The sequence below is a fragment of the Schistocerca nitens genome, chromosome 4, assembly GCF_023898315.1.
Source record: "Schistocerca nitens isolate TAMUIC-IGC-003100 chromosome 4, iqSchNite1.1, whole genome shotgun sequence".
Taxonomy (NCBI): Eukaryota; Metazoa; Arthropoda; class Insecta; order Orthoptera; family Acrididae; genus Schistocerca; species Schistocerca nitens.
Window position 1 is genome coordinate 700,407,518 of NC_064617.1, and position 27,175 is coordinate 700,434,692.

The following is a 27,175-nucleotide window of genomic DNA, read 5'->3' on the forward strand; positions in this document are numbered from 1 at the left end:
GCTCAGAAAGGTTATTAAAAATGAATGAACATGCACATAATGTCGAAATCAGTACTTCCGATAACAGACTTAAAGTTATATGGAATGTAGTGAAACAAGAGACAGGACGGCTACCCACAGAACGAGACTAAATGGGAGACAGGACAAGTAGCCACAGAAAGAGACACCACTATTGAACTGAGTGGAAGGGCTATAAATGATGAGCTACAGGTACCAAATGGATTTAATAATCATTTCTTGAATATAGTAAAAAGCATAGGGACAAACAGTTCAAGAGAAAAATCACAGCAGTTTGTTGAAATTGGAACTTTCTTAAAATTCAATCTTGTGAATGTCTCACCAACGTCTACTTCTGAAATTAAGAAAATTATACATTTTCCAACAATAAGAGCTAATCTAGTTTTGATAGAGTTTCCAGTATTGTACTAAAAATTTGTACCCTTGTAATAAGCCCAGTCGTATCTGGAATATGTATGTAATGCATCACTAACTCAAGATATTTTTCCAGAGAGAGAGAAAAATATGCCGTTGTCAATCCCCTCTTTAAGAAAGGCGATAAGAGAGATGTCAGTAACTACCGGCCGATTTCACTGCTGACATCATTCTCCAACGTTTTTAAAAAGGTGAGGTATTCTAGAGTAGTATCTCACGTTAGCAATACTAGTATCCTTAGCAAATTACAGTCTGGGTTTCAGAACGGTTGCTCTCCTGAGAATGACATTTACACGTCCGCTCCCCAGATTTAATAAGCATTAAATAATAAAATAGCGCCGATTGGTATTATCAGCGACCTCACTAAGGCTGTGTGAATCATAGTATTCTGCTAGATAAATTGATGTTTTGCGAAACTGATCTTACAGCAACCAATGCACAGTGTCATATCTAACCAAAAGAATGCAGAAAGTTGTACTCAGTCAGTCAAGCAATATAGTCCTGAGACATAATTTTGACTGGGGAGAAATCACGTATAGGGTACCACAAGGTTCAATCTTAGGTTCACTACTGTTACTCACACGTGTAAACGAACTGCCGCCTAGTATACAACAAACGCAATTAGTTCTTTTTGCAGATGACACTAGTATTGAAATCAATCCAAGCATACACACAGAAGCAGAAGAAATGGCAGATAAAGTTCACCGTCAATTTTGAAAAGACACAACATATTCAGCTCTGTACATCTATAGGTACTACCCCACCGATAAGTGAAACACATGGTGAGGAAATAATAGATAGGGCGCAAACTTCAAAATCTTTAGGGGTCCATATTGATGAGAATTTAAATTGGAGAAAACACATTTTGGAACTCCTAAAACAACTTAGTCAGCCACATTTGTGCTTAGAATCATTGCAAATCTTGGGGAGTGACAAATCAGTAAATTTACATATTTTGCATGTTTTCATCAATAGTGTCATATGGAATAATGTTCTGGGGTAACTCAAAGTTCTCAGTGCGCAAAATCGTGATATAAGAATTATATGTGAGGCTCACCTACGATCTGTTTAAGGAGTTGGGCATTCTGACTATTGCTTCTCAGTGTATGTATTCCCTCGTGAGGTTTGTTGTAAATAATTCACTACAGTTAAAAAAGAGCAATGAAGTACATAACTACAATACCGGAAGGAAAAATGACACTCGTCACTCCACATTAAGGTTGTCTTTAGCACAAAAAGAGCTGCACAATGCTACAACAAAAATTTTTTAACACTATCTGACAGACAGCACAGCTAAATTTGATAACAAACTGAGAAAGTTTCTCCTTGACAGCTTCTTCTATTCCGTAGAAGAATTTCTATTATTGTAATGTGTAAAAGGTGGAGGGTAGAAATTACTAACTCAAATCTGTATTACTTTTTTTAATTTGTAAAAAACAAAAAAAATATAGAAATGTTCAGAATGTAACTTTATGTAAAAATTAATTTGCTATGTGAACGTAAAATGTAAAATCATTACGATCTATCGTGCAAAATGATCCACAGAACATGTAACTAATTAACAAACAGAACTACCATCCCATATTCTTGATGTATAGTACAACTGTCTAACACATTCTAGGTTCAATAGTAATGGCCTGCCAGGAAATTAATGACCATCTTCATGGCAGCTTCAGTAGATTCTGGAAATAAAGCTGGTATCAAACGCACAATAGGATATCCTGAGAGCCATGGATGGGCGTAACCTCATGAATTCTGTATTACTTTACGTCGAAAAAATTTCGTTTCAAGAAGAAAACAATACCGCACGAGATATTATCCTAACTGGACTGAAAATTTCTTGGGAGGAAGAATATTGCGCTTTATCCACAAAAACTGTTATCTCTGTTATTAGTAATGACAAAGGGGATAGTTATCTTGAAATAATTGATGTAAAATGAAACCAAAGTAATGTCGAATCAGATACTGACAAAATGCCAAAATCTTACGAATATTAACTATTAGTTTTAAATATAGAGAAACTAAATGATTTGTAAATCACAAAACATAAAAAAATTAGTAACATCTACATTTACGAATGAGCCATCACAGTATTCATCAAAGTTTCCTGAGTAATTGAGTGTGATGTTAAGTAAAACGATCGTATAGCATAAGTCGTAGATAGAATACTGGTAAATTGCAGAGGAACTGCGAGAAAGACCGCTTATAAAATATGTCTACGGGCTATGCTGGAACACTGTTCAACTGTATGGGAAACAGACATTATATGGGTTCTATATCGCATTGGACCAATAGGGGAGAACGAATGTATACATACAAGGACAAAGTGAATTGCCACATCCTTGCTTGCGCGTTAAAGGAAGTATGACGAATAGGAAGTGATAAAAAGAATGTAGGAATACGTTTAAGATTTAGCGGAAATATACTTTAGAAATTTCAATGAAACGCTGTTAATGGTGAAAGCTGGTACACTCTTCAACCACGCACATACGAGGACCGTATATTAAAATTTAATAAGTAATATTTCGCACAGACGTGTACTGAATTTCAAAAATATATTAGGTACGGTGCAACAGGAAGTATCTCTGTCATGATCTTTACTGTCATATCAGAGTATGGATGTATATACCGTAAAAAGGAACATAATAGACACAACAACCATTGCGTAGTATTTGGTACATTAAAATCCCATGATGCTGCCACACTTTTATAGTTTCTGTACTTGCGACCTTCCGTTCAGAGTTGGTGAACATTTACATAAAATAGATTGCATGTTGTATTGTTTACTGGCAATGGTCAATACAGTTTTTCAAGTAGCATTACTATTATGACCTGCAGTGGACTACAAGTGAAAGTAGAATGCTAGACAAGAACTATGTGAGGTTACAAGGGCGCTCAGTATTTACCTTCCGCGGCAGTGGAGTGCTAACGCTGATAAAAAGCCTCTGGTGTTAGCTTTTGACAAATAAGATGTGCAACATGAAACAGTTTGCATGTAGACGTCATACTGTCGACTTGTATGCTTACGTACGGTGCGAAGAAGCCTTCTTGGAGGTTGTTTGTGTGGGAGGAGACCTGTGGTATATGTGCCTGATGATATGTTTACCTCTTACTCAGAATCATAGGAAATCGAGACTTTAACACACACTGACGCAGTGCCGAACAGCACGGACGTGTCGACTGTTAGGGCCTGGTAGTGGTGAAATGTGTATCGTTAACAGGCTAACTTGCTGGGTTACATCCCAAACCTGCTTGCAGCTTCATTTGGTGAAGGCATGTGATATGGTTGATTGTGTTTTGTCCACTGGATAAGGATGGCCGACCGCCCTGTTTTCGCCTGGAAGAGTAGGTTTCATTGTCTCTCTGACCTATTTCATCATCATTAGCAGTATACTAGCAAATGCACTCATCACCGTTGCCCACAGAAAAAAGTAGCACTTAAGACACAACACTAAAAGGTTACGAGAGGAAGATACCTGAACGCTGCTGATAAAGTGAACATTTCGTATTTATAAGCACGAAACCAAATAATACAAACCAGTCAACAAAACAGTGCTTGAAGGAGCAAAATGACATTATAATGAAACGGCAGACGTATGACAGAACTTTTCCCTTACTCTACAACTTGTAAAATAGCATAAAAGTGATTTTCGAAGTCAAGAGACCGGTAACCGAGGTCACTCGTACACTTATAAAATAAGGGAATATGGACGTAAACATAGTTAAGGACACGGTAATAATTTGGTTGAAAAAGTTAGATGAAGGAATTAACTGTCACATAATTGACGGAACCAACCAGGCATTCAGTACATAGTGATTTTTTTAAAAAAACATATGATTTCCAAATAAGAGTCGCCGAATGGAGATGCGAAGAGAACTGTTCGTGATATCAAGAATATCGTCTTAGCCATTGTGACTCCTTGGACGAAATATCACTGTGGAATGACTGTTACCTGCTGTTACAATAACTATGGCACTTTGATACAACAGCTGTTACTGTTAAGTCTTTACCAGTTACCCAGCGCTTAATACAACAGCTTTCCGTATGTATGACAACTTCTAATTAATTTGAGAACTGTGTTATGAAGGTGACAGTTTTTTTGTCACTGATTTTTGTGTTGGTTTAACGCATTATGGGCGATGGTTATAATTGTGAACATGAGAACTATATTACCACGTTATTACCTTTTTCGGCAACGGCCTTGCCGCAGTGGATACACCGGTTCCCGTGAGATCACCGAAGTTAAGCGCTGTCGGGCGTGTTCGGCACTTGGATGGGTGACCATCCAGGCCGCCATGCGCTGTTGCCATTTTTCGGGGAGCACTCAGCCTCGTGATGCCAATTGAGGAGCTGCTCGACCGAATACTAGCGGCTTCGGTCAAGAATACCATCTTACGACCGGGAGAGCGGTGTCATGACCCCACGTCCCTCCTATCCGCATCCTCCACCGAGGCCTCTCGTGGCCTGAAGACGGAGTGCTTTCCTTTTTATTACCTATTTCAGTTTTCCAATAATTTACTTCGTATTTCGTTATCTGAAACATTTATCGGTTATCGAAAAACTGAATTCGTTTCGACGATTATAGCAGTATTTTTAATCCTGCCTGTTGGAGATTATACATTTACAAAATCAGAGGAAATTCTTACACACGTGGGTACATAACAAAACGTATGTTCTTACACCAACGTGGTACAAGGCTGATAGTCCAACTGTCTGTGGTGACCACACTGACTACATTTATTGTATTAATGTCCAAAGGCAGTGTAACACTACGAATTCACACAACAATTTAGGTCTTTCTTGGTGTATTTCAAGATAACACATTTTAAGTTATAATAAGGCTACCTGAAACTTGATTACAATATCATGAAAAAACGAAAAGATAAAGATGCGTAATATGCTAAAAAGAAGTTTGTTTATCGTTAATGATACAGATGTAGTTCTCTAGTTTGCTAATCACTTTCCGTGTTCTAGTTGTTACCGATTTGGCCATTAATACGGAGGGTTCCGGTTCAATTCCTGGTGGAAAGGTGTCTGGAGGCAAAACGATAAGCTGCTTGATAAAATACGCAGCTAAACTGACACACAGGCTACCAAAGAAGCGTCTGATCAAAAGCAATATGACTTTTTTCTTTGTATTCTTAAACGAATATAAAGTCTAGAAATACTATTTAGTTTTATCGAATCCGTGAATGGCTCTGGTATCTGTAAGCATATCTAGAAATTTCAGTTATTTCAGGAGCTGAACTCTGCTACGCGAATCACTTCACAGTATGGGCTCCCCGTAGCTACTCCTGCTAACTCAGTGCACTTTTGCTTAACTATCATTGATCTGCCATAGTACTTTGATCAGAATGCTGACATGGAATCTTCAGAGCGCGGGTGAGAAATCCTCTCTGTCTCACCGAATTAGCACCGAGCGAGGTGGCTCAGTGGTTAGCACATTGGACTTCCATTCGGGGAGCCAACCGTTCGGATCTGCGTCTGGTCATCCAAATTCAGGTGTTCCGTGATTTAGTTAAATCTCTCCACGCAAATTTCGGGATGGTGCCTTTCAAAGAATAAGGCCGATTTCATTCCCTTTCCTTGAAACATTCCGAGTTTGTTCTCCGTCTCTAATGATGTAAATGTTGACGGGGACGTTGAACCCTAAACTTCTATCCTTCCTTCCGAACTAGCACGCAGTGCAAACACCTATAGGAGAGTTTGCTGTATGTTTAATCCATCTGATCCTAAGTGTTAAATGGAACTACTACTTCAGAATTGTGTCCACTTCGGAGACTGGGGCTGCTGTTTACACAACCAACAAAAGTTTGCATCAGTCCGTTATAGCGGGCAGGTGTGTCGCTACTGTAACTACTCCTGTATTGATCAGGAGGTCACCCCTTACGCCATTTGTAAGCACACACACAGTTACAATGAGCGCTGCGTACAAGTAGAATGCCACATTTGAACAGATTACAGTCTTGCAGTGGAAAGTAAAGCACTTGCATAAACGCGTGAGACGTATGTGGAAGAGTAGAGTGAAATTCCATCCTGCCACGAAGGACCGTCGCGATCAAAGATCGAGCCTGAATCATTACGTTATTCTCAGGTGGTTTGTCAACCAGGCCATTTGCTCGATGCGTGCACAGGAGTCAAAGTGATGTGGTGCGAACATGGAATCGGTTCCAAGTGACAGGTTACGTCGAGGACTTACAGTACACAAGTCGTCCTCGTTCGACAGTTGCACAGGATTATCGGTATCTATGAGTGTGCCGGCCGCGGTGGTCTCGCGGTTCTAGGCGCGCAGTCCGGAACCGTGCGACTGCTACGGTCGCAGGTTCGAATCCTGCCTCGGGCATGGATGTGTGTGATGTCCTTAGGTTAGTTAGGTTTAAGTAGTTCTAAGTTCTAGGGGACTGATGACCACAGCAGTTGAGTCCCATAGTGCTCAGAGCCATTTGAACCATCTATGAGTGTTGAGTCAAAGGCACCGTGGAATGAGTGTTCCATAAAGAAATTCGACGTTCTAAGATGCTTCAGGACGTCACGTGCTGCATCAGTATGTCATGCGACGATTGCATGATGCGAATCTCCATTCCCGATGACCACAGTCAACACAAGTAGTATACTACACAACGGACACTGTCACATATAGTCAAGAAATCATGTACAACAGAGGTTTCAGGCCGAAACTCTGATCTAGTGGTACCATGCCAACGGCTTTGTCAAAGGGTGGGAGGAGCGGACTGAAGTTCAGGGCACTTATTTGCCTTTGAGGTGGAAAACTGCCCCTAAAAACCGGAAGAATCAGCAATGATCGCCGCTATGAGGGTTCAGAAGGTAATGGAAACCACGGCATTAAAGATGTATGATGTGTGTCCACAGGACATGTGACCTGTACTGAAAGAAGTGTCATAATGATCTCTACACTGGCAAAACATTCCGGACTAGCCCCCATTCGGATCTCTGGGAGAAGACTGCCAAGGGGGAGATGACCATGAGAGAAGGATTGAATAACTAACGCAAGTGTAACGTTCTACGAGTTGGGGCATGGAATGTCAGAATGCTGAACTTGGTAGTTAAGCTAGAAAATCTTGTAAGGGAAATGCAGCGGCTCAGTCTATATAGAGCGGGGGTCAGTGAAGTGAAATTGAAAGAAGACAAGAATTTCTGGTCAGATGAGTATATCAATAGCAGAAGAAAATGGTATAACAGTAGGACTCGTTATTAATAGGACGGAAAGGAGAGAGTGAGTTACTGTCAACAGTTCAGTGATAGGTTTGTTCTCATCAGAATCGACAGCAAACCAACGCCGACAGCAATAATTAAGGTAAACATGCCGACTTCGCAGGCTAAGGATGAAGAGACAGAGAAAGTGTATGCGGATACTGACCGGGATTTCAGAACGCAAAGAGATGAATATCTAATAATCATGGCGGATTGGAATGCGGTTGCAGGGGAGGAAGTGGAAGAAAGGGTTGCGGGAGAATATGGGCTTGGTAGTAGGGAAGAGAGAGGTGAAATATCAGTTGGTAATAACGAATACTCTATTCAAGAATCACATGAGGAGGAGGTATACTTGGAAGAGGCCGCGAAGATTTCATTTAGATTACATCTAAGGCTTACCCATGAACAGATATAGACTCAGATCACAATTTAGTAACGATGAAGAGTAGGCTGAAGTTTAAGAGACTAGTCAGGAAGAGTCAATGCTCATTGAAATGGTATACGGAAGTACTAAGGAATGCAGAGAGACACTTGAAGTTTTCTGAGGCTATAGATCCTACAGCAATGAGTAGCTCAGTAAGAGGTCCAGCTGAACAGCAAAGGGCAATCACAGAAGTTGGAAAGAAATCCGTAGATACAAGGAAGGCAACTGCGAAGAAACCATGGATAACAGAAGAAATACTTCAGTTGATCGATGAAAGTAGGAAGTACAAAAATGTTCAGCAGAATTCACTACTGCAGAGATACAAGTCACTTAGGAACGAAATAAATAGGAAGTGTAGGGGAGCTACGGCAAAATGGTTGCATGAAAAATGCGAAGAAATCGAAAAAGAAATGAGTGTCGGAAGGACGGACTCAGCGTACAGGAATGTCAAAACAATCTTCGGTGAAATTAAGATCAAGGGTGGTAACATTAAGAGTTAACTGTGAATTCCACTGTTAGATGTAGTGAAGAGAGTGGATAGGTGGAGAGAGTACACTGAAGGCCTCTACGAGGGGAACACTCGTCTGATGACATGATAGAAGAAGAAACAGGAGTCGACGGGGAAGAGGCAGAGGCCCCAGAATTTAAAAGAGCTTTGGAAGACTTAGAATCAATTAAGAGAGAAGGAATAGACAAAAATCTATCAGAATTTCTAAAATCATCAGGGAACTGGCAACAAAACGACAATTCACGATGGTGTGCAGAATGTACGAGACTGGTGACATACCATCGGACTTTCGGAAAAACATCATCCACACAATTCCGAAGATAGGAGGAACCAATAAAAGCGAGAGTTATCACCAAATCAGCTTAACGCCTCATGCGGCCAAGTTGCTGACAATAACAGTATATAGAAGAATGTAAAAGAAAACTGAGGGTGTTAGATTATGATTAGTTTAGATTTAGGAAAGGTAAAGACACCAGAGGGCAATTCCGACGTTGCTGTTGATAACCGAAGCAAGATTGAAAAATCAAGACACATTCGTTCGATTTGTCGACTTGAAAAAAGTGTTCGACAGTGTAAAATGTTGTAAGATGTTCGAAATTCTGGAAAAAATAGGGGTAAGATACAGGGACAGTAGGGTAATATGCAATACGTGCAAGAACCAAGAGAGAACAATAAAACTAGAAGACCAATAACAAGCCGCCCCGAGTAGCCGAGTGGTTCTAGGCGCTTCAGTCTGGAACCGCGCGACCGCTACGGTCACAGGTTCGAATCCTGCCTTGGGCATGGATGTGTGTCATGTCCTTAGCTTAGTTAGGTTTAAGTAGTTCTAAGTTCTAGGGGACTGATGACCTCAGATGTTAAGTCCCATAGTGCTCAGAGTCATTTGAACCATTTGAACCAAGAACAAAGTGCTCGGATTAAAAAGGGTGTAAGACAGGGATGTAGTCTTTCGGACCTACTGTTCAATCTGTACACCGAATAAGTAATGACGGAAATAAAGCAAAGGTTCAAAAGTGGGATTAAAATTCAAGGTGAAAGGATATCAATGATAAGATTTGCTAATGACATTGTTATCCTCAGTGAAATAGAAGTAAAATTACAGGAAGTAGTGGATGGAATGATCAGTCTAATGAATAAAGAATATGGATTATGAGTAAATTGAAAACAGACGGAAGTAATGAGAAGTAGCAGAAATGAGAACAGCGAGGAACTGAACATGAGAATTGGGACTCACAAAGTAGACGATATTAGGTGATTCTACCACCCAGGCAGCAAAATGACGAACGGAACAAAGAGGACATAAAAATCGGACTAGCACTGACAAAAAGGGCGTTCCTAGCCAAGAGAAGTCTGCTACTATCAAACATACGTCTTAATTTGAGGAAGAAATTTCTGAGAATTTACGTTTGGAGCACTGCACTATATAGTAGTGAAATATGGACTGTGGGAAAACCAGAAGAGAGTCGAAGCCTCCGAGATGTGGTGCTATACAAGTATGTTGACAATTCTGTGAACTTATAAGGTAAGGAATGAGGAAGTTCTCCACAAACTGGGCGAGGAAAGGAACATATGGGAAAAAATGGCAAGAGGAAGGGACAGGATATAGGACACGTGCTAAGACATCAGGGAATAACTTCCGTGGTCCAGAGGGAGCTGTAGAGGGTAGAAACTGTACAGGAAGACAGAGATTGGAATAGACCCAGCAAATAAGTGAGGACGTAGGATGCTAGACAACGTGACTGGTGACAATCCGGTAATATCGAACGCATTCATCACTGTGTTCCACACGTGCTACAAGGTGGTGTCGAAGTGAGGATATGGAATAACCATTACATAGGGCCGCCGAACATCTCTCATGGTTGTTGGGGGCAATTTCACTGTTCCACGGTAGAGGGATGAGATTCTTCAAACAACAGTAGAACCACAACGCCAACATTTTGGTGGCAATTTCATCTTGATGGATGATAACTCGCGTGCTCACTGTGCTGTTCTCGTGAAGCTGTTCCTTCAGCATTCTAGGATCACCAGATGGGAGTGGCCTGCTTGTTCTCCGGACATGAACCTAGTCGAATATGTGTGGGACCGATTGAAATGAGCTGTTTCTGGACGTCAACAGCGACCAAGTATTCTGCACAACTTAAGCATAATCACCGTTGAAGACTGGAACCATTTGGACCAGGGCTGGGTTAGCGATCTCACCGATGGTACCCCACGACGGATTCAAGCCTGCATCCGAGCAAGGGGACGTTCCACAACATACTGACGCTGTTCAAGAGTGTTGTGAAAAACCCTCCATAGAAAACATACAATTATGCTGTTACACAATTTCTTTATTTTATTTGGGGTATACGCCTACCTCGGAGCCAATTTTTGTTTAATGAGCCACGAACATCGACATAAAGGGGTGATACAAAACTGTTGTTGATGTGTGTATAATTAACCCGTTGGTGGAACAGACATTTTCCATATCATTACATCACAACAGGTTAAACCCGTTGACATCTTCATCAAGTATCAGCGATGCGAATAAACGGGCTTTATAAATGGATAAACAAGCGAAAGTGTTTGTTTATTGCTGACAGTTACTTCATACAGGTATCACAACAGCGTAAGAAAATAATTTAATTTACCATTAGTTAAAGTACGTTTTTCGTGCATGTTCAGTTTATAGCAAGGTGCTTATAATCTTCCACAGGCAAGGAAACGCTGAACATTGACGGAATTACCAGATTCTGGGGCTAGTTTCCCTCGACCATCAGATAATAAAAAGTGAAAGACGAAGTGGAATGTGGGTTGTATTATACGATAAACAGGTTAGTAAACAACGCGCTGCGAAACTGTTGCTTGGTAAACCGATCCGTGGAAAAACACTTTGTTTCGTATTCGATGGAATGAAGATTGCTAACACAACATTTTCAATATAATCCCTTCTGATCTTACTGGTGGACGATGTAATCAACTTCAGAATGAAAAACGTGTAGGCGTTGAAATGAGTAGTTATCGGAAGAAAATTTTTCTTGACAACATAGCGAAATGGCGCATGTTTGATTCCACATTAATTCCGGTATGGTCGTTTCAAAAACAGTAGATGACTTAATTCCTTTATAACTGCACATCACCTCTGGAGGTATCTGCCTATGATCAATCTCTAGGGCACACAAATCGAAAGGGGAACCTGCATTCCTACAGTGTAGGATTTTGAAGTCCAGACTGTGTATGCTGTCTCAGTTTTACTTTCCATACGCGTAGCAGAAATCGTAGTAACAGCAAAGATCGAGTCAACAGAATTTCACAATGTAAGATATTTTGCGTACTTTCAATGGGGCTTCAGTTCGACATCATGTGCGCGAAAATGTGTTTTTTTGTACATACAACTCCCCATTTTTGGAACCACGGATAAAACTCTTCCATTTTTAGAGGCCTATTCTTGATCTGTCTTTAACTTTTAGTATTATTTAACGCTTGGTAAAATTTTGTTGTAAAGTGTGTCCTAGTGTACATTGCTGATAAGTCACTAGTAATTCGATCTGAGTAAAGAGGAAAAGACTAACAAAGCAGCTAAATTACACCGAGGTGACAATGTCACGTGATACCGATATACACATACACAGATGTCGGTTGTATCGCGAACACAAGGTATAAAAGGACAGGGCACTGACGGAGCTGTCATTTGTATTTCGGTGATTATAGCCGGACGACGGGAACTGATAGACTTTGAAAGCTGAATATCAGTTGGAGCTACACGTTAGGGACATTCCATTTCGGAAATCGTTAGGAAATTCAATATTCCGAGATCCATAGCGTCAAGAGTGCCGAGAACACCAAATTTCAGGCATTACCTCTCACCACGGTAAACGCAGTGGCCGACGGTCTTCACTTAACGATCGAGAGCAGCGGCTTTTTCGCAGTGATTTCATTGTTAACAGACAAACAACACTGCGAAAAAATGAGAGACGTTGAACGAACGTATCCGTTAGGACAGTGTTGCGAAATTTGGCGTTAATGGGCTATGACTGCAGACGACTGACGCAAATGCCTTTGCTAACAGCACGACATTGCCTGCTCCGCCTCTTCTAGCATCGCGATCATATCTGTTAGACCATAGAAGTGGAAAACCGTGGCCTGGTCTGATGAGTACCGATTTCTGTTGGTAAGAGCTGACCGTATGGTTCGAATATGGCGCAGACCGCATGAAGCCATGGACCCAATCTATGAAAAAGGCACTGTGCAAGCTGGTGGCGACTCCATGCTAGAGTGGACTGTGTTTACATAGAATGGACTGGTCCAACTGTACCGATCATTGACTGGAAATATTTTTTTGTTCTGCTACTTGGAGACCATCTGCATTCGTGGACTTCATGTTCCCGAACAACGATGGTATTTTTATGGATGAAAATTGTTGTGGATTGGCAAGACAGCCAATCCACTAGGAGGAAGCCGAAAGGCACGCGTTTAAGCTCACGCAGGCTGGCGTGAGGTCTGGAACAGGACACGGAAATGAAAATAGCCAAAAACGTACGTAGCTGCTGGAAAACTTAACTTTAATCCATAATTGGTGAACATCGCTCTTGACGGTACATGTTTTACAGCATCAATAGTGACTGGTAACGGCGCCTTGCTAGGTCGTAGCAAATGACGTAGCTGAAGGCTATGCTAACTATCGTCTCGGCAAATGAGAGCGTAATTTGTCAGTGATCCATCGCTAGAAAAGTCGGCTGTACGACTGGGGCGTGTGCTAGGAAGTTTCTCTAGACCTGCCGTGTGGCGGCGCTCGGTCTGCAATCACTGATAGTGGCGACACGCGGGTCCGACGTATACTAACGGACCGCGGCCGATTTAAAGGCTACCACCTAGCAAGTGTGGTGTCTGGCGGTGACACCACAAAAATGCGCCAGTCACCGTCCAGAATGTTCGTGATTGGTTTGAAGAACATTCTGGACAGTTCGAGTGAATGATTTGGTCACCCAGATCGCCCAACGTGAATCCCATAGAACATTTACAGAATAGAAACGAGAGCTAGCTCACTTCGTGCACAAAATTCTGCGCTGGGAACACTTTCGCAATTATGGACGGCTATAGAGGCAAGAAGGCTCAATATTTCTGCAGGAGACTGTCAACGACCAGTGAGTCCATACCACGTCGAGTTACTGAAGTACGCTGGGCAAAAGGATGTCCGAGGCGGTGTTAGGAGGTATCCCAAGACTTTTGTCACCTCTGTGTACGTCTGTTCTCAATATAATTTTGTGATGTTGAAAGCTATCTTCAGATTGACCAAGAGCTTTGCTGTTTAATAGGAAGAGCCATAAAAAATGGAAAAGAAGAAAAGTAAGAAGAATAAAAAGGATGCAGACGTCCGAGTGAGTTTTTTTGTTCCTTTCCATAAACTGAGTGGAAAAGAAATATGGCAGCATTCGAAATAAAACACGTACACGAACGCATACAGTGCTAATTAGCCGAAACAAACTTTTTCTGAGAAGAACAGATATTCATAAAAAAAGAGAAAATAGACGAAAATCATCAATATATTAAAAGATGGAAAGTAGTCTAGGTAATAAGTCATGCAGCCTATGATCAAGATCAGTGATAAGAAGAAAAAATGAAGAAGTAAGAGAATGACTAAGATTGGCAGAGCAGAGATAAAACAAAACATCCCTGCTCGATACAAACCAAACAGAAACACGTTTCAGGACGTAATGACTAGGTTTCCTGTTGTTTCGGTATTCGTTCGCCAAGGAATAACTGTAATTCTTTAACCAAAGTAATAATCGAGACCTTCATATGGCAAACGAAAAACTTGATGTTTCAGGAATTCGAATGAGTCAGACATTCTGTGACCTGAAAACTATAGTGTATTTCATCGCCAATGGATGTGTAACGGCTGTGATCTTCCGATCAGTTAGGAAGAATACAAATTTTTGTGCTGCATTGGCGACATTATGACACGCCATTGTTCAAGCACTCCACGTCCGGATGACGGCTCTAATAGGCGAAACCATATGTCACCACCAGGCAATCATGCCGTGTTCTGAGTCGGTCAGTACTGTCTAATTGCAACATGATAACAGGCTGGACGACACTGTGGCAATGAATCTGTTTCAGAATAGTGTTATTGTTGAAAGATAATAAAAGAGTAGCGGCCGTTGTCGGTGATGTTAAAGTTCTTGGGAACGGGTACGGCGTTTTTCTTGCCAGTCTTCCGAACTGACATTTCGACCAACTTTGTGAGACATTCTGCCCGTAACTGCCTGCACTAACCGGCCGCTGGTGGCCGAGCGGTTCTGGCGCTACAGTCTGGAACCGCGCGACCGCTACGGTCGCAGGTTCGAATCCTGCCTCGGGCATGGATGTGTGTGTTGTCCTTAGGTTAGTTAGGTTTAAGTAGCTATAAGTTCTAGGGGACTTATGACCTCAGCAGTTGAGTCCCATAGCGCTCAGAGCCATTTGAACCATTTGAACTGCCTGCACTCTGTGGGGCACTATTAGACTTCTGTAAATGTATACGCATGCTGTATAGACCATGCCGCTGGCAGCGTAATATATAGATTAAAATTGTTCAGGTATTTAGCAAACTGGACTACTTCTCTGACTTCCGTTTACGTTACTATGGTGCTTTTGATAAAATTCGATTAGCAATGTCTTTATCCTCACCACATGTTTCACTATGTTCTGCTACAGCTGACTTGCTGGGTTACTAGAGTCACAGGCATCGTTCGTGCTCTTTCTGACGTCCTTTAACTACACTACGTGTCCCCCCTAAGTACACTTTTCTGACCCAGTTTTGGTTGGTCTTTAGCGTTTATTTTATGGCTACGTGAAAAAAGTTTAGGCCTTCAGTCCGGAGGATACTTCGGATATGATCGGTCACACTCTTTAACCACTGTACAATCATCAGTTGTAGTGGTGTTGCGTCCTCTAGACAAGAAAGAGGGTGTACAAAAGGGGAGACAGACGGAGCAGTTAAAGAACGTCTAAATGGTCAAAAACCTCACGTGTGTCTCAAACAACACAGAAGTAAGCTGTAGCTAAACATATCGAAACATGCGGTTAGCATTTAGACTTTGCTGAAGTTCGCGCTTTAGCAGAATCACTATACAAACGTAAAGTCAGAGAAGAAATTGACTTTGCTAAACGCCCGAACAGTTTTTATCTCGACGACGGCTCTAGGCTACCGGTGGCTTGGCTCCTGTCCTAAGTAATCGGGACGCCACAGGCTCATGCGGACGGAAACATAAACACAAACAAGCCGACACTCCGACACCCCAACCCCCCTCCCCTCCCCTCCCCCCCATCCTCCTCAAGCCGCTAGTAAATCGGTGAACTTTTCCATAAACCACGGCAAAGTCAAAGAATAGCAATCATAAACATTTACGGCGATGAATGCGAGGAATACTGCCCTTAAATTAACGAAAATTTGACGGTGTGCCACAGTGCGCAGGCAGCACTTTACTGTGGACAGCAGATAATGGGAAGGTTTTCACGCACACAAAATATTTTTAAAGTTGAATTTCACGTTTCGTGCAAAACAAAATACTGTGCTCGGTTGCCGATTATTTCTTACAACTTCTGATTTTTAGTACGACACTTATCAACAGAGCCATAGTACATGACGTAAATTTCAATTTTCTCAATATTGTGTAGTAACATGGTTAAGTGAAATATATGGCATTACACTTTCAGGCACTTCTGTTGAGATCTGTAGTACGGCTACATCGTGCCAGTAACACCGAGATGCTGAACAGTCTCCAGTGAGAGACGATACGAGAAAGGAGTTGCCCTTGACGAGAAGCGTCGTTAAGGAAACTCATTTTCCAATTCGATTAGGAAAGCAGAGTACAGCCATCAACATACATACAAGTGGTGGTGACTAAGGTAAAATTACAGACATAAAGACGTATACAATGGGCCACGTACTACCTTTTTCCTCGTATAAGATGCGAAAGTAGGATAGTGAAGGCAGAAATTATTCTGATGCTACTATGCATTCTCTGCCACAAGTAAAACGATGGCTTATAAATTATGAATACAGATGCAGAGGTAGATGAATGTCAGTGCAATGAGAGTTTGGGACTCGTTATACGTTGCAGAACCTGTGCGTCACCTCAGATCGTGGCGCCTGGTTCTTCGCCAGCTGGGTCTGCATGTACAAGACTCAGCTGAGTGCCCCCCTGTTGGCAGCAGTAGACGGTCGCTGCACCTCGACAATACACCATTACGTCACAGCAACTCAGCTGTGCCGGAGCCGGGATGCAGCGTTCTAAAGCCTAGTGAAATATGAGGCTTTTTGTTGCAAAGTAGCCGCGCGGGATTAGCCGCTGCAGTCATGGACTGTGCGGCTGGTCCCGGCGGAGGTTCGAGTCCCCCCTCGGGCATGGGTGTGTGTGTTTGTCCTTAGGAAAAAAAAATGGTTCAAATGGTTCTGAGCACTATGGGACTTAACATCTGTGGTCATCAGTCCCCTAGAACTTAGAACTACCTAAACCTAACTAACCTAAGGACATCACACACATCCATGCCCGAGGCAGGATTCGAACCTGCGACCGTAGCAGTCGCGCGGTTCCGGACTGCGCGCCTAGAACCGCTAGACCACCGCGGCCGGCTTGTCCTTAGGATAATTTAGGTTAAGTAGTGTCTAAGATTAGGGTTCAAATGACTCTGAGCACTATGGGACTTAACTGCTGAGGTCATCAGTCCCCTAGAACTTAGAACTACTTAAACCTAACTAACCTAAGGACATCACACACATCCATGCCCGAGGCAGGATTCGAACCTGCGACCGTAGCGGTCGCGCGGTTCCAGACTGTAGCGCCTAGAACCGCTCGGCCACCACAGGCCGGCTAAGATTAGGGACTGATGACCTTAGCAGTTAAGTCCCATAAGATTTCACGAACATTTGAACATTTGATTTTTTTATTGCAAAGTATTGTTTAGAAAAAAGTTCGAGAGTGTTGAGATGGCACACATGAAACACTGATTTGTAACAAACACTAGTTTGAGTGTGTGTTGAACTATTCCTATCTCAGTCAAGCATGTATATGAAAACAATGATGGAGCCAGGGATTAATGCACACGAATTTACTGCCTCTCCAGGAAATATAGCTTCCACTTTATGGTGCTGCAGCACCCTGCAAATAGAAACACTCCTGACTCAATGGAGTACAAATGAGGCAATAAAAATGCGAGTATTGTACACGGTCCAGTGAACAGTGACATTAATGTGACAACCTAGGTTTGACGTGAATGCGGAATAACCAACATAGGTGTAAGTGGCAGCACTAGCACTAGAAGGTATACAAAGCATGTCCGTGGACAAGAGAGGGGGGGAAGGGGGGGAGAGAGAGAGAGAAGTCAGAAACAGTGCAGTCATTGTCGTAATGAGGAAACGAAGCCATTTATATGATATCCAAAATGGCATGGTTATTGGTTTTCGGGCCAAGGGTGGAAGTATTTCGAAATGACTGAGTCTTTAAACCCTTGATGTGCTGTGGTTAAAGTATACCCTGCAGGGCAAAATGGAGCTACCCAGAACCAGCGTCGTAGCATCTGTGGTCCACCACAGGCCATGGTGAAAGGATGAACGACGGCTCCAGAGATCTGTACGGGAGAATAGACGTGCAACTGCTGAGCAGCTGACCGCCCAGATAGACTAAGGGACCACCAACACGGTCTCCTCAACGACCGTTAGCGAATGTTGCTGCGTCTGGGCCTCCGCATGATTCGTGCACCCATGCTGATCATCGGCGACGAAGACCGGTATTGGCACACCAGTACCGCCGAGTGAGTGACGTTAGGGACCTTTTAAGGTGAATTTCGTTTTGTGCTCCATCGGATAGATGAACGTTAGCATGTACGCCGCGGAACGTCTGAAGGCAAACTTTCTGCAAAAGACCGGAGGAGGGAGCGTTATGTTCTAGTGAATGTTTTCATGGGATTCCCTGAGTAACCTTGTCATTCCGGAAGACATAATGGATCAACAGAAGTATGCACCCTTGGGACCATGTCCACCCCACAGACAGTTTGCTTTTCCTCGGCACGATGTCATTTAGCAGCAGGACAAAAGGACGTGTCATACACCTCGCAGTGTAAGCACGTGCTTCGAAGACGACGAGGATGAACTTACCGCCGGCCGAAGTGGCCGTGCGGTTAAAGGCGCTGCAGTCTGGAACCGCAAGACCGCTACGGTCGCAGGTTCGAATCCTGCCTCGGGCATGGATGTTTGTGATGTCCTTAGGTTAGTTAGGTTTAACTAGTTCTAAGTTCTAGGGGACTAATGACCTCAGCAGTTGAGTCCCATAGTGCTCAGAGCCATTTGATTTGAACCATTTGATGAACTTACCATACTCCCCTGACCACCAAACTCCCCGAATTTATACGAAATTGGGAATCTGAGGGACCACCTCGATCAGGCCGTACACGCCACGGGTCCTCAATCGATAATCCTATTGCAGCTGACCTCGGCACTACACTCAGCTCGGCTCCACATCCCTGTCAGTACCTTCCAGTACCTCACTGACTCTCTTCCTGCACGTCTCGCAGAGGTCCTCGGTGCAACAGGTGGTTATTCAGGCTTTCGACAGGTGGTCACATTAATGTGACTGGGCAATGTAGAATGGAATTCAGTCTTTTTAGATTAAATTAGGGATATCATATGCACTTCAAATCATCACACTGTCATGGTTCCCTGTCACTCATTCCTAGACAGATGATCAGCAACGAAATTCTCAAAGGAAGCCATCGTCTTTGTAACATAATTCGTAATATTTGTAGACATTAAAACATTAGTGTCATTTTCTCTTCATTCGGAATCGTTTACTTATTATAATAAAAAAGAGACTGTTATTATTAAGACAAATGTTTGTTTAGCAAATCTACTGAAACAACGCAAAATTGTGTATTTCAACTACAGATAATCTTTAAAAAATTGTAAGATACTTTAAGTACGTACGTTATAATTGTAAACCAATCCCGACTAGTAAGATAGCACGAATCAACAATCCTACGCACATCTGTAGAAACAATTTCTCTAAAATTAGTGTTTTCTTTTTTTTTTACATGGGAGTTTTAAAGAAATCCCAACTCTTCTTCTTCTTCTTCTTCTTCTTCTTCATCTTCTCCTTAGTCATAACAAATATATATATATATGGCAGGTGAATTTTGGAAAGACGTGTTTAGACAAATGCCTAAATGGTTTCAAAATAATGTATAGGAGAAAAATTATTTCGAATCAGAGTTAGTGACAAATCCCAACATGCCGGCCGCTGTGGCCGAGCCGTTCTAGGCGCTTCAGTACGGAACCACGCGGCTGCTACGGTCGCAGGTTCGAATCGTGCCTCGGGCATGGGTGTGTATGATGTCATTAGGTTAGTTAGGTTTAAGTAGTTCTAAGTCTAGGGAACTGATGTCGTCAGATGTTAAGTCCCATAGTGCTTAGAGCCATTTTTTTGAAATCCCAACACACTATCTAAACACATTGTTTCTAACGACAAAGGTTGTGTATGTTTGTCATTAGGCTACATCCCTGCTGGTCACCTTTACGTGTACCGTCTAGACGATAGCTCAACCGTTCATTTGTCGTGTGAGACAAGATTATAGCAATCAGCTAAAGTTACCGGCCTTCCGTTGCAGCATTTTGCCAGTAGACTACATATATAGAGTAAAATACGCGCTCGGGAAGAATGTTTACTGGCAAACAGTCGTCAAAACTCATCCAGAATAAATACAGGGGCGCTGAAAAAGAAACTGCATGCATTATAGTAGAGCAAAGGGTGTGCACAGGCAACAAAACGCGGTAGTTAGGGAGGCAAAACTAAGATGATCAGTACGTAGTTCAGGAAGTGGTAATGGCGAAAGACTCATAGAAATAATCGATTGAAAAACAGAACTTCTTTAAATAAACTAGAACCAGAAACCAGAAATAACGCACTCTGTTGTTTATCTTCAATCAAAAGATGATTAAATTAAAATAGCTTCGATGACGAATAAGAGAAGAATGTACGAGAATACACCAACCTTTATTATGAAAAGTATGACTTTGTGAGTACTCATGTCTAAACATACACTGCGTCAATCAAATTTTTATCTTCTTGTTAAATAATACATCGCTTAAACTCTTGTGAACGTGTTGGTCATAACTATCTGTTATACGTTATTCTTTCCTCAGTGGCTCGTGCTTCTTTGGTCTCTTGATTCATTAACCTTCAAAAATTGAGCGTACAAAAATGGAGACTTTTGCAGATAAATAACTTTGATGGATGAAATGACAAGCACGTCTCAGTATTTTAAGATCATCAGTTGTTAGCTGTTTATCAGAGGCAGTCGTTAACATTTTACATCCGTAAGATGTTTAGTTTGTTGTTACTGTTGCGCACGCCAACTTTATAGGAAAATGACAAGTAGTACAAGAAGCTCCGTGAAAAATTCAAGTTTCAACAAATCTTCACATAGTCAGGTACCTGCGTGCTCGTGTTGGTGAGGTAATTGAGATAACACATGCAGTGCTGAGACAACACACACCGATAGCGCTGCCTACGTGTTCCACCGCGAAACGAACTTCGATATTTCGCTGTAGATGTTGGCAGAGAAACCGAATCTCGTCTGCGACATCACGTGATGCCTAACACTTTCTCCTGTTTCCAGGGATCGGCTGACCGCCTTGTTTCCTGTTCTGAAATCTCTTGCCTCTCTCTAACACTGCTTACGCCACGCAGAGAACGCTAGTCTACATGAGATACGTCAGAATCATTATAAGCAAAATCTGTATCGTAAGTTCATTCCATTGTTACAACATACCAAAACTCCGACCTCTAGTCATTTGATGTGGCGTCACGTAACTGAAGAGACAGCTTTTAGGCTTAATTGCTTAAGTGCTAAGTTCTGAAGCCAAGATTCAGTGTTCATTCACTCAAGACTTTTATTTATTTCGACACAACTGTTACCTCCGATTAAAAGTGCGTGTACAAGTACGCAGTGGTTCTGAGTCCGCGTTAAATTGCTGATCTTGAACCCCCACTCCCGTCTTATCAGCTCTCGCATCACAGGCTAGGCTCAGAGCTCCAGCTGTCACCTGTTACACATCTGCAGAGCGGCAAGTTAACGTATTTAGCTTCTTCTGCATTTTTGTAGTAGAAAATTTCTTAAATTTCGTGCATGTTTTTCTGTCTCAGATATTTACTCTCGTGTTCTGTAACTGTAGGCCTAAGTATAACTTGAGGCAGTCTGTACCACAGAGTGGCCGAGTAGTTCTGGGCGCTTCAGTCTGTAACCACGCGACCACTACGGCCGCAAGTTCGAATCCTGCCTCGGGCATGGAAGTGTGTGATGTCCTTAGGTTAGTTAGGTTTAAGTAGTTCTAATTTCTAGGGGACTGATGACCTCAGATGTTAAGTCCGATAGTGCTGGGAGCCATTTGAACCATAGGCAACAGGTTCCAAGATATGCTACTCGAGGACTTCTTGAGTACAGGATCGTGTTCGTCAGAGGCAAGGGCATTGTCAGGAGTGCCCCAGGGAAGTGTGATAGGACCGCTGTTCTTTCCTATACACATTAATGATGCGGCGCACAGGGTGAGCAGCAGTCTGCGCCTGTTTGTTGATGTTTCAGTGATGTACAGGAAGGTATCGACATGACTGACTGTAGGGCGATACAAGACGATTTAGACAAAATTTCTTATTCGTGTGATGCTGTAAATGTAGAAAAATATAAAGTAACGCAGATGAGTACGAAAATCAAACCCGTAATGTTCGAATATGGGGTTAGTAGAGAGCCGCTTGTCTCAATCACGTCGTTTAGACATCATGGCCTAATGTTGCAAAGCAATACGAAGTGCAACGAGTATGTAAGCACTGTAGTAGGGACGGCTAATGGTCAACTTCGATTTACTGGGAGAAATTTAGGAAAGTGCGGTTCATCTGTAAAGGAGACCGCATACAGGACACTAGTACGACCCATTCTTGACTACTCCTCGAGCATTTGGGATCCACACTGGGTCGTAATAATTGAAGACATTGGAGCAATTCAAAGACGGGCTGCTAGATTTGTTACTGGTAGATCTGAACAATACTCAAATATTAAGGAGGTCTTCGGGAAAGCAAATGGGAATCCTTGGAGGGACGATGTCGTTCCAAAAAGTGGCGTTTGAAGCTGACTGCAGACCGATTCCACTGTCGCCAACGTACCTTCGAGCACGGACCACTGAGATAAGAGATACTAGGGCGTGGAAGAGGAAAGAAAATGACTAAGTGTGATACACGGTACCCTCCGCCACGCGCCGTATGATGGTCTGTGATGTCTGTATGTAGATGTAGACATAGTAGGTCGGCAAGGACACAGCTTATCCAATAGAGCACAGTCAACTCAGTTGTTATATTCAAATCTACCTTCAGCTGATTATTGTTTGATGCCGTCGGTAAAATTGTCATTTACGCGAAAGGTAACGAAGCAACTGGGATGTTTTTTCTAATTTGATAAAAATTTCTTCAAATTTATCCATTTCACTGTCTGTTTATGCTCCGAATCACATTATGCTACGATTAACGTGTTGATTATCACTAATTTTACACTGCAGGTGCAATAGAGATGTGTGAGCGACAACAAGAAAGCTAACTGATGGTTCAAATGGCTCTGAGCACTATGGGACTTAACATCTGTGGTCATCAGTCGCCTAGAAATTAGAACTACTTAAGCCTAACTAACCTAAGGACATCAGACACATCCATGCCTGAGGCAGGATTCGAACCTGCGACCGTAGCGGTCACGCGGTTCCAGACTGAAGCGCCCAGAACAGCACGGCCACACCGGCCGGCAGCTAACTGAACAGTTACACTTTCTTCTTATACTTTTTTCAATTATGTCCCGCTTCCAAAAACAGCAACATGAAGTTTAGGACAGTGACTGAGGTTCTCAGCAACAGGACTGCATTCGAAACACAACATTTATTAGCGGAAGAAGGAAAATCAGCTGCCGATACCGTAAATGGCGTGACTGACGAAAAGACCGACATGAAATGTAAGAACACGGACTGAAAAAAAGCGCTTGCTCACAATTACTTATGTCATTAGAATAACACGAAATCTTTCACTAGGTAGGACAACAGAATCTAACGGTGAAAGCCACTGGTGTGTTTCTGTGGCGGCTTCAGAACGGCAAGTCATCATGAGAAGGAACTGTTTGAATACCGACGTTTCGATTTATTCAACGAGCTCCATTGCCAGACAGGTTATATCTGCAGAAAGGCAGTTCTCTTGCAGAAAGGAACTTCTCCCTATTTCGAGGCCATCGGATTTGCCAGCAGAACCAATCGGTTGTGGCTTTGTTGAAGTAACCATCCATTCATTTGTCTGACTGATACAGAAATGGCTTATCAAAGTGACTGATAGGAAATCGGAGTTACGCTCCTTTGGAATACGTGTGCATTTGTGACATTCACGCCATAATGCCTGACTTGTCAACACGGAACTGCCTCCAAGTGGCAGGTCCTCTGTCAGACGTCCAAAAGTGAAAGAGCGACCCATTGGGGACTTCTGAGAGCCGAAAGCGGCCCATTTTCCCCCTGTTTTCTTTCGGTATTTATCGAACATCAAAGATAGACCTTTTTTTTTCCAAGACGAAAAATTTAGTCACCCCTGGCGGCGGAGGAGGTGGAGAACTACAGGGGACCAGATTACGCCGTATTTGGTAAACCTTCTCATTCTTCTTCATTCTACTGCCGTTCCACGCTCATGGATTTCACTTTGTTTCATGACTGGGGAGTTGGTTTCATTTTTGTGGTTGAAAACCTCACTGTCACCGCGGGTGTCCGTTAACCTAAGAGAGGAAAGTCATCTGCTCCACATGACAGTGAGTCGTGTAAATTTTGTCCGTGAATCATCGTATTCTGTTTTTCTCTAGCGTTTCCTAAGGCAGAATTGAGAAGCAGCTCAGTATGCGCCCAAAATCGTGTAAACTGCATGAGAAACCACACTAGCGCTAGCGAGTGTTCCACACCAGCGGTCGTTAATACGGCACTTAAATTCGATGCACGTCTGGCTCACCACCGTGTCTTCTAAGCCAGATATCATCATTATATTTCAATTGAAGGTATATAGATAATGTGCAGCAGCGTAGTACGATTGGGAACATCTCGAAGTAGCAAGGAACCCAAACTGCATTAATAACAACCAAATTCCGCAACAGGCGCAGAAAAAGGGGCAGCCGAAATAGCATGATGGTGTGAAGGAGGGAGGGGGGGGGGGCAGGAGAGCACTGCTATATATGTAACCCTTACACTGCATTCCATTACACAGTCCCACACTAGCTGTTAGTTTGGGAAATATTGTCTGCGATTAAATTATAATTATGCTTCCGATTTCCAACTTCCCCATCGTTTTGTTCGTGAGGTTCTCTTTTCTTGTAGGCAATTCCAAACTGGCAACTCTTCTGTCCCATTCCTGAGATCAAACTGAAAACAAACTTCTACATCGGTTCGGGAACCCTCGGACAGGGAGCGGAAAGTGAACAAAATCATTTAAATGTCAGTAGTCAGCCGAAAGCAAGCGTAAAATTTTTCAGGGTCTGCTGTTCGCTGTGGCCTGTGCGACCCGATTGTACCTTGTCGGCAGATTCTTTCGATGTGGAAAATACAGCTGGCATTAATTGGCATTAACTGGCATTAACTGATGAGAAACGAGATTTTATTTTAAACCTCTGGGCACTGTGCAGTTCCTTAGTTAGCCCTAAATTACTAAACCATTGTTATCGTCAGTTTAGTGTGTAAACGAGGACACTGTGTAAACGAGGACACTTTGTATTTATTTTGTATGGGACATACCATTGGGGACCTTATAATTTTAATTATCTGGTGTAAAAACTGCAAATTATGACTTCCTTTGACTAAAATATGGGGTAATAAGATTTACGGTGGTTTTAGTAACAATGTAATATGTTCCCCCCTTTGGTACTCTAGGGTTAAGAGCTACAATTGCCACACACATCGCCGGAAAAACGGGTGCGCAAGGGAAGGGGCTGGGGCTTGCTGGAAAAGGCTCAAAGCAGGTGAGCCTGTCAAAGTCTCAAAAATGTTTAAATGTGTGTGAATTCCTAAGCGACCAAACTGCTAAGTTCATCGGACAGTAGACTTACACACTACTTAAACTAACTTATGCTGAGAACAACACACACAACCATGCCCGATGGAGGACTCGAACCTCCGGCGGGAGGGGCCGTGCAGTCCGTGACAGGACGCCTCAAACCGCACGGCCACTCCTCGCGGTGTAAAAGTCTCTTCCCAAGAGCACGGCCCCTGGTACGAAGCAACTAGCAACTCACTCTACATAGTGCCAGGTGCCGTGGCCAATAAGCGTCTAACTCTGTAACTGAAACCGTTCTAAATTCAGGCAGGACTAGTATGAGGCCATAAAATTTATAGAGCCGAGGTGATAGTTGGACATGGAAAAACAAGACTACAAAGGCAGCGCAAGAATATAATTAAGGGGGATGGGGCCGAACCAGCAAGAAATATCTTTTCCCATTCAACCAAAACCCAAACGACTGGAAAACTGCCAACTTTTCGCCCTCTAAAGCCAGTTACTTTCTGAAACAATGCGCGAAACTTCAGACCCCGCTTCTACCTAACACCTTTAATCTCTCTCAGCCCATTTATTCCTACACTGGCAAAGCAAATCGTTATGCTCACTGCCCACCACGAACCTGTATGTCGCCCGTTGGCATCGTTGGCAGGTGGTGCGACAAGTAAAGTAAATAAGTAGAGCAGAGACGAATTGGGGATCCTAACAATGATACGACCGCATATGGGGGACTCGCTCGACGTAAATGATTTTGCAAAGGACAGATTGTTATGTCCCAGTGCCTGGGAACATGCGTCATCTAAACGGCAGAAATGGGCGTGTTTTCGCGCGGTGTTGTCGTGAGCATCGATTGAAAGTGCTTGAATGACGGTGAAACCACGAGTAGGAGACACGGAGTTAAACGACCACGCCTCATCACAGAACGCGGAGGTCATAGGCTCGCCCGCTCTCTAAAGCAAGGTAGGTGGCGACCTGTGGCAGATCTGACGGCGCAGACACAAGTGTCTCGGAGAACAGCGTTCAGCGCACATTGCTCAACGTGAGTCCTCCTACTTGTCCCCGTGTTGATTCGACGACATCGTCAGTTAAGATTGTAGTCGGCATCGGATCATCGAAACTGGACCGAGTATCAAGGGAAACGTGTCGCCTTGTTGGATGAATCACGTTTCTCGTTATACCAGTCGATGTTCGCGGCCACAGAAGCCGTCATCCAGGCGAACGGCGCCGGCCTGAGTGGTCGAGCGATTCTAGGCGCTACAGTCTGGAACCACGCAACCGCTTCGGTCGCAGGTTCGAATCCTGTCTCGGGCATGGATGTGTGTGATGTCCTTAGGTTAGTTAGATTTAAGTAGTTCTAAGTCTAGGAGACTGATGACCTCAGATGTTAAGTCCCATAGCGCTCAGAGCCATTTGAACCAGGCTGACGGCTGCTCGAAACATGCACAGCGCCACGGGCGCCATAGTCCGGTCGACGAAGGAACATTTGGGGCAATTTGGTATAGTTACAAATTTTTATACACTGGTGTGAGTGCCATGAAAAA

General features: G+C 43.0%; 1 protein-coding gene and 1 pseudogene across 1 annotated transcript in view; one reads left to right on the forward strand and one right to left on the reverse strand.

The window, feature by feature from the left end:
- The window catches only part of LOC126251510 (fatty acyl-CoA reductase wat-like), a 225,445-nt gene that overhangs the window by 164,868 nt on the left and 33,402 nt on the right, over positions 1-27,175 (reverse strand). The gene's annotated exons all lie outside the window — the stretch shown is intronic.
- Positions 4,625-4,742, forward strand: LOC126254126 (5S ribosomal RNA; annotated as a pseudogene).